Source organism: Vulpes vulpes, chromosome 6 (genome assembly GCF_048418805.1).
Source record: "Vulpes vulpes isolate BD-2025 chromosome 6, VulVul3, whole genome shotgun sequence".
NCBI classification, from domain to species: Eukaryota; Metazoa; Chordata; class Mammalia; order Carnivora; family Canidae; genus Vulpes; species Vulpes vulpes.
The window spans coordinates 47,263,477-47,272,447 of NC_132785.1; the positions used below are offsets into that span (position 1 = coordinate 47,263,477).

General features: G+C 40.5%; 1 pseudogene; it reads left to right on the forward strand.

Annotated features, from left to right (window-relative positions):
• The first annotated feature begins 8,631 nt into the window (after nt 1-8,631).
• Nucleotides 8,632-8,747, forward strand: LOC112923818 (U6 spliceosomal RNA; annotated as a pseudogene).
• The last annotated feature ends 224 nt before the right edge of the window (nt 8,748-8,971 follow it).

Genomic DNA, 8,971 nt, shown 5'->3' on the forward strand with positions numbered 1-8,971 from the left:
GGCTGCGCCCCCGCGGCTGGACCCGCGAGCGAGGCCGCCCCGCCCCGGCCCGCCCCGCCCCTCCCACCCCCGCGAGCCGGGCGGCAGGTGCGCGCGCTGGGTCCCGCCCGGCAGACCGCCCACCGCAGGCTCCCTCGCCCGCTCGGGGAGGGGGGCGGGGACGGCCGCCGGCACTCCCGGGGACCCCTGGACATCCTCCACGCCGCAAGGGGAGGGGGTTTTGCAGAGCTGGGCTCTCGCCCCAGGAGGGCTGGGGTCCTCTTGTCTGGCCCCAGAGCAATCACCACCGTGGCCCGCTTGCCCGCAGTTCTCGGCCTTTTATCTAGCTTGGAAAGGAAGCAGCTCCAGTCCGACCCTCTAAATGAAAGACTTCCACTGAAGTGTCTTTCCACCGTATCCAATTACAGGCCTGTCCTCCACCACTCTGCAAAGTCGTTTAAAAATAGTTTGGAGCTGTGAGAAGAGCATTGTCTGGATGCCCAGATCTAGGTCGAAGCCCTCTTGCCATAGGACTTGGGAACAGCCTCTTGCCTTCTCTGAAACTTAGCCACTTCGTCCAAGATAACGGGGCTCTGAGCCATTGGACTCCACGGTCCCGGTCCCCTCCAGCATTAAAGACGGGTTTCCTGCATTGCCTAACGGAGAGGGGTGGAGAAAGTGCCTTCTGCACTCTGCCACGGATGAGCATAGAATGCCCATTTGCAATTCCATGTTGGTGGGCAGTAAAACAACCAGTCCATTCTGTGGGCATGCAAGCCCGGTGAAGCAAGAATGGTAAACCAGGCATTCCAGAGCCCAAGGAGAAGACTCCCCGCTAGCTGATGGTTGGGACAGCACTATAGTAGCCTTTTACATTTTATGCTTATCGTTATTATTATTTGAGTCCCGGCCTTTCCAGGGAAATACTTTGCATTAGGATAAAAATTATTCTCCAGTTTTGCTGTTTTTAATCACTTTCTCAATTCCTCATTTGGAACTATTTGACCCTGTTTTATGCCAATCCATCCACACATTTCATTCATCAGACATTTGCTGCTTGATTATTCTGTATCAGGTATTGAGGAGAAAAGGAATAAGACATGATCTCTGCCTTCTAGAAACTCATGTACACACACACACACACACACACACACAAACCAGTCAATTTAAAAAGTGATTAGTGTTGACACTGGTAAATAAGGGTGCTAGAAGGTGCATAATCCAAGTATAAGAGAAAGAGAGGTCAGGAAAAGCTTCCAAGACATTGGAATAATTTTCTATGATGAGTGGATTTCCAGGTAAAGAGGAAATGGCTGAAAGAAATTATTTAAGAACAAGTGTTAGGTGCTATAATCTTAAATGTGCAAGGGACATTTAAAAATATCCAGTTCTGGGAATATAAAATGGTGCAGCCACTATAAAAAAAAACAGTATAATGGTTCCTCAAAAAATTAAAAATAGAATTACCATGTGTCCAGCAATTCTATTTCTGGGTGAATACCCAAAGAATTGAAAGTAGAGAGTCAGGGAGATATTTGTACATCTATGTTCATAACAATATTATTCACAATAACCAAAATGTGGAAGCAACACACATGTGGTATGTACAGATAATGGAATATTATTCTGCTTTAGAAAGGAAGGAACCTTCTGATACAGTCTATGACATGGATAAATCTTGAGAATATGATGGTAAGTGAAAGAAAAAAAAAAGCCAGTCACAGAAGGACAAATACCATATTTGTTCTGCTTGTATGAGATACTTAGAGTAGTCAAATTCATGGAGACAGAATAGAGCCACCATTTTATCAGAAAACAATGTGTTATAATCTGACACTCTAAATTGGCTCTATCAACAAGATGATTATTATGAGTGAACTGCCTTTTCTTTTATTGTTTACCTGTAAATATAACTTCTTACTACAGTTCAAAATTCTCACCTACAAAGTAGTCATTTGCAGGGAAAAAATACTAACCAATATAGATCTTAATCATTCTCTAATCAAAAAATATATCATTTACACATCTTTAAAACAATTTGAATAAGAAAATGATATCACTAATTTAGACTATGCTTAAGCTTCAAACTTAGGTCCATTTAGCAGCGTAAGTCAAAGACCTACAGGGTGAAATTAAACTTCCATTTAAAATTGGTCTCTTGCCCAGATTCAGAAATGCACTTTCTTCTGTTATTTTTTTTTTTTTAATTTATTTATGATAGTCACAGAGAGAGAGAGAGGGGCAGAGACACAGGCGGAGGAAGAAGCAGGCTCCATGTACCGGGAGCCCGACGTGGGATTCGATCCCGGGTCTCCAGGATCGCGCCCTGGGCCAAAGGTAGGCGCCAAACCGCTGCGCCACCCAGGGATCCCCACTTTCTTCTTTTAAAGAAACATTCAATAGAACAGGTTTCCAGCACTTACATTCACAGCTATGTGAGCAACACAGGTGCCACTTGCAATGTGCTGCAATTGCTCCTTCAAACCAGAGGATGGGACTTATCTTCAAGAAAATCTGGATTCTCAGAATTTCTCTAGTTAAGAAGCACTGACACCTTAAAGCCTCCTGCTCCAAAAAGCTCTGCAGAATTCTGCAGAGAAGGTAGATTCAAGTAGCATTCTCTGAAGAGCCATTGATTATTGAGTAGTGGGCTGGCAGGAGAAAGGAGTAACACATTAGCACTAGCCTTAGCTCTTACTCAGTTGGGTGAGAAAGGGACACGTGGTTGGTGACAATACAGACCATTCCATTTCTTTCTCCCCTGGTTATCCTGACCCAAATGTCAAATGATCATGTTTCCAGCCAGTGTTTCAACTATGGCTGCTGAACTTATATTTCCGGACCATTTTATTAACCATGTGTTTTATTTTCTATATTCTGATGTTTTGACAGTAGGGGCTTTGCTGACCTGGGAGAGACTGCCTCTCCCAGGGTTAGGCAATTTTTAGGGAGAGTAAACTCACTAGAGAGTGTACTTTCAAATGCAGAGCAGTCAACCCAGAGCTCATATCCTCAACTACCTCCTTTATCAGGCTCTCAACTGTGGGTCACTATCCCTCTGCCCTAATCATCCCCAAGACCAGGTACCAGACAAATAGGGACAGCTCCTGTGCTCTAGAGCCCACTGAAATTATTCAAACTAGCCAATCCTAAATCTGCTTCCTCTGCCTTGCCTGTTCCTTCCCACAGAAACTGCAGTAAAGTTCCTCCTCTCTTTTTGCCTCCTGTCCAACCCCAATGCTTGCCTGTGTGTCCCAAACCCTAGTGTGGTGTGCTCCCTCCTCTTGGGATCTGTGAACATAACAATCTTTTCAATCATTTCCTGATCTACTGACCTCGCCATACCTGAATAATAACAAACCTGTATTTTGAAACACCCTTTATAGCCTTGTCAGACTTTTTTGTAACTTCAGACACAATATATCTTGGTATGATAGCAGTGTTCTCATGAGATTAATTGTCTTGATTTTAAAAAATGGTTAACTTGTTTTCTAATGCCTTTAAAATGGATTGCTCAGTGAAAATGCGCTGTTTAAATAAAGCAGGTTTTTGATCTATGCTCTACTAGGCAACAAATTCAATTACTGTGATGCCTTCCAGATTCCTGCAATATTTCTCCAATGAAGAAGACATTCTGGTGTGGTGGACAGAAGCCCAGAAGTTTGAAGCCTGAATTTCAGTGTTTAGAAAGCAACTCAATTATCTGGAAAAAGAAATTCCCTTTGTGGGCTTCCATCCAGGAAAAGCAGAGGTTGGACAAGACATTTTCTATGGCCAGTTCCAGATTAAAGGGATCTTAGTTGTGAAAACCTAGGAGACGCTCAAAGCGTTGTTTCTTAGAAAAGCAGATATGACTTTGCTATGTCAATGTGAGTCATCTGCTATGCTTCTCTGTGAACATCGTTGGATGATTTTTAAGTGTTTTCAAAATGATGCATTGTTGTGAAGACTTCTTTGAAAAAGTGGCTTTTCTGGGAAATTTGAGACTCTTGGGAAAGAAATTGACTAGATTGTCTATCTTTAGATCTAATCCCAGTAAAATTTGGAAGATGGGTAGGGTCTTCTGAGTGGATAAAGAGCCAGGCAGTTAGTACAGGTAGACTGTTGGCCAAGCAGAGGATGGGATTGTCACTCTGCTCAGGAGTTTTAATGTGAAGTATGGTGACCAGTGGAAATAGAAATGGAGATTAAAGACAAAGAAAATATGGTATAGAAGAGGAGTATTAAACAAGCCAGAGAGAAAGGCATCATTAAAAAGCATTATTTTGCCTTTCCTGGTACAGGGTCCCCATATCCCATCTTTCTGACCATACTAACTACTCTATGACTCAGAAAGACATTAAAAGACTTAGAGATATGACAAGATTTACAAAATACTAACTACTTTATGAGTCTCTTTGCCCGGAAGTACTTTTTTTTTCCTGGATACTTGCTGTACTTGTAGTCAGCAAGATTGTTTACTAGTTTAATAAACTGTAATTGTTTTTATTAACTTGAGTCTTGCCTAAGTCAACAAGATTGTCTCCATCTTGTTGGAGGGGACTTTATAGTCTCCTCTTTGACTCTCCAACAGCATGTTACATAGATACATAGCAGGCATTAACAGTTGCCTATTGTTTTGGCAGTTGTTACTATAACCATGAAACTGATTCCTCATTTGATCTTAATTAAATACTAAGTTCTTTGGGCTTTCAGTTACAAATGGAGACCAAGCAGTTTCCCACTGGTGTCTGTCCAATCAGTTGAGCATATGAAAAGAACACAGAGAGAGAAAAAGGCCAAGAATTGAACAGAATGCAAACTAAGTTGACAGATTGAATGGGGTGATGGGGAAATCACTGCTGACCTGAGAACCATCATAGTCACATGATAGGGGCTGCTGCTATTTTGTGCAATGGGTAGAAGAGTAAAACAGGAGGAAAGAGATGAGGATGGAGTTTGAAGGCTGACATGTTTAAAGGAGAATTCTTTATTTATTCCTTCTTTAGGCTTAAGGTACTCTAAGCATGGTGTTGACTGAGGAAAATTTAAAAAGCCAAAGGAGAAAAGATTGGAAAGATAATTAATGGACAGGAGATAAGATCATGGTGAGGAGGTATGACTCAGCAAATAATAAATGTGTTTGAATCCTGGCTTCTACCTTTACAAACTGCTTAGCTTCTCTCTCTAAACCTCATTTTGTTTATGTGTCAAACTGGGATAACATGATTGTTGTAAGACCTAAATGAGATCACAGATAGAAGTATATAGCATAGTGTAAGCTTTCATAAAATAGTAGATACTATTAAGTCAGGAGCACAAATGGAATGGAGAAAGGTCACCAATTCCTCTGAGATAGAAGAAGGGGATATGAGAATACCATGAACTTGAGGTGGAATTCCATAATTTCTGAAGCTAGTCCAAAGGTTCTCGACACTGGCACAATATCAGAATCAACTGGGGAGCTTTCAGAAATACCATTGGATTCCTCCTACCCCACACCACTTAAATCAGAAACTCTGAAGGTAGGCATGTGTACTGGTATTTTTTTAAAAACTCTCCAGATTAACACACTACATAAAGCTGAAAATGATTAGGATAAATTTCGTTTCTCAAGTTTGACTACACATTTTTGAAGTAAATACTTCAAAAATTTTAAATAATGCTAATGGTAGCCATTTTGAATCTGAAAAACATTATGTTGAGGGGCTCCTGGGTGGCTCAGTGGGTTAAGCATCTGCCTTTACCTCAGGTCATGATCTCTGGGTCTTGGGATGGAGCCCCATGTCGGGCTCCCTGCTCAGTGGGGAGTCTGCTTCTCCTTCTCCCTCTGCCCCTCCCTGCTCTGCTCCTGTTCTGTCTTGTGCACACACTCTCCCTCTTTCAAATAAATAAATAAATAAATCTTTAAAAACAAAAAAACTGAAAAAATCATGTTGAGCAAAAGAAGCCAGAAACAAAGAGACTCACTTTGTATGCCATCGTGATTCCATTGAGATCAAGAAAAAAAAATCCATGAGGATAAAAGTTAGAATAGTGTTTGCTTTTGGGAGAGGAGGAGGGTTGGCCAGAATGAACAACTGAAAACCTTTTAGGCTGATGTAAATATCTTGTATCTTGACTGGGGTGTCAGTTACTGAGCTAAATACATTTGCTCAAACACATTGAACTGTATATTTAAAATCTGTGAATTTTATTACATGTATTTATATCTACTTATCTAATTACACATGCAATGGCAAACCATTAGAAGTGGTTGAGTGGGGAAGTGTAAAGTGTAATAAAAGTTATTTTAAATGCATTTAGCACCTTATTATCCACTAGTCTTTCTGTTGAGAAGGCATTTAGTTCAAATCTTTTATCAGCAAGGTTCTACTACATAAAAAGGATATCCTAGAAAACTGTTGAGAGAAAGGAACCAATCTATAGTTTTCAGTTTAAAGATTTAATCTTTGGTATTTCTTATATTATTTATATGTCATTATATTTAGTATATGTTATATTTTGGTTATTTGTTCAAAATTTCGTCTTCTGGTGTTTACTTCTGTGGTTAAGGTTTAACTTCTTGTTTTCTTCTTTGGACCTTTGAAACAATGGAAAGAAGTTTGGGCCAGAATCACATGGTTCCTCAAGCTATCTTCTTGTTTTATGAAAGACAAGTAGATTTAGGGGCCAGCGCTAAGTCTCTCACCAGGAAGAGGAAGCTTAACTATACCAGCACATTGCACAGACACGATCTTTGTCTTTACATCTAAGAATGTCCCCCACCCACCCATGCACACACAGACACTCAGCATATACAACTACCTTCATGCTCTGTCCTCTGCTCAGGCACCCAGAATGCGATGTGTGGCTTTTGTGAGTCCCAGTGGGCACTACGATCAACCAGCACAAGGTGGTTAGTGTGAAGCAAATAGAAGAAAATTGTCCCAGCACTGGTTTTACCTTCTGATTCCCCACTTTTTTCCATTTGCCATGTGTACGGAACATTAATCACACTTATACCCTAAAGGAAGTTCAGAGACTCAGATTCTTCCATGCTGAGGTAATGGTTGTTTGCATGTTCTATAGCAGCCAACGGTGATTGCATTAACTTCACTCCACACTAAAAAAATAATTTGTTACCAGAGGTTCCATTCCCTTCCTACCTCCATTCAGACTTCTCCTGTTTCACCAGGCTCTGTAGGGAACATTAGGCCATCCTGAGCTGTTGAAATTCATCTCCCTCCCTAGCTAGTGTCTTATGTCTTATGTCAGAGACCACGCTGAGCAATGTTGTCTTGTTTTCTTTGTCATGCTTCTGCGTTTGAATTAAAATGCCTCGGAAACGCACATAACAGGCTTATATAATTTCTTTATTATAGCATTTTTCAATTTCTTTCTTTTGACCTTTTGATAATGCTTTCATGATTAATTTTTGTCTAGGGCCCTGTTGACACAACAGACCACTGTACTAACCTATTAACCTTTGAGAAATAAAAGTTGAAATCTGATTTGAGTAAGAAACCCAAAATAGTTTCTAACTAGCCTGGGCTTTCTGAACAATAAGCAGACATGTTCATCTCTGTGATGGACAGGCTCTATGCTCAAAGTTGCTGGTGAGTAAGAAGAGTTTGAAATGAAATGAGATGTAACGATAGCATCGTCTTTAATCTTAGAGAGGCTCATCTGAGTCCTCACTTTTAGAAAAAGTAAAAACACAAGTGATTTAACTAAAGAAGCTATTTCTTCCTTTCTCTGACTTTTCACAGACAGACCTTGAGAGTTTGCCCCTTCCACTATGCACACTGATGTATGATTGCCAGCTGAAATCAGTAAGCTATTTCATGTTACTCCCTTCCAAATTATACCATATTGATATTTCATGAAATTAAATTTAAAAATGAATCCCCTTTAATTGTAAATCCTACTTTAATCCCAATTGTGAGTTTAATTGTCTTCAGACTTATATGACATCCTTACCACTGTCCATCGATAATCAGAGACAGCATGTTCCATTTGGTTAGTCTACACTTTGAGAACAAATGTCTCACTCATCTATATCCCATCTTCAAAAGTGGTCTGTGCCTGGCCTTTGCCATCCTCCCCTACCCCCTGTCCATGTCAAATATACTGATCACCGGTCCTGTGGTTTTACGTGGCTTTTGAGTCTGCAGAGCTGACCTTTCTGTTTTATTTTATTTTTAACTCTGGGCAAATAGATCACCAAAATCTGAAAGTGATACATCCGTAGTTGGTAATTTTATTACATATTTATCTAAAAAGGAAATATTGCCATTTAGGTCCCTCATAACTGCTTTCAAACCTGTTTGCTTTGTTCCTGTGTTTATTCTACAGTGACAGATGCCCATATGGGTGGAGCAGGGGCAGGAGCCTGGGAAGACCCCAGGCCAGTGCTGGAAGTCTCTCCTCTTGAGAAGATACCCTGCGGAGCAATCATGACCAAAGAGCAGCTCTAAGGAAGCCTTCTTATCATCTGTGCACCAGGGGCTTCAGCCACTTGCCCTTTGAAGGCTGAGCTCTTGCACGATATTCTTTCCTGACATTGTCACCTGGAGTGGACATTTACAGCAGTCTCTCTTTTGCATGACAGATCTTGAACAGGATCTGCTATATAATCCGCAGGGTCCACTACAGAATGAAAATACTGGGCTTCTTGTTAAAAAGTGGAGAGTGCTCGCTTCGGCAGCATATATACTAAAATTGGAACCATATAGAGAAGATTAGCACAGCCTCTGCACCAGGATGACATGCAAAAAAAGGAAAGAAAGGAGAAAAAAAATGTCTTTAAAGCTATTAAAATATACAGCCTTTCCGTTTTTCTGAGGTCTCCTTTTGCTTTATTATAGTATTTGAGGTTTTTTAAATTTCCTATTTAATGTCATTCTAAATCAAGAAAAATCAACATTTTAAGTGATCAGCATGAAATTTACCATTCATCTTTATATGGTGCAATACCAGTTTTAAATGCAAATAGAAGAGCATTTGACTCATATGTAGCATCCTCAAAATG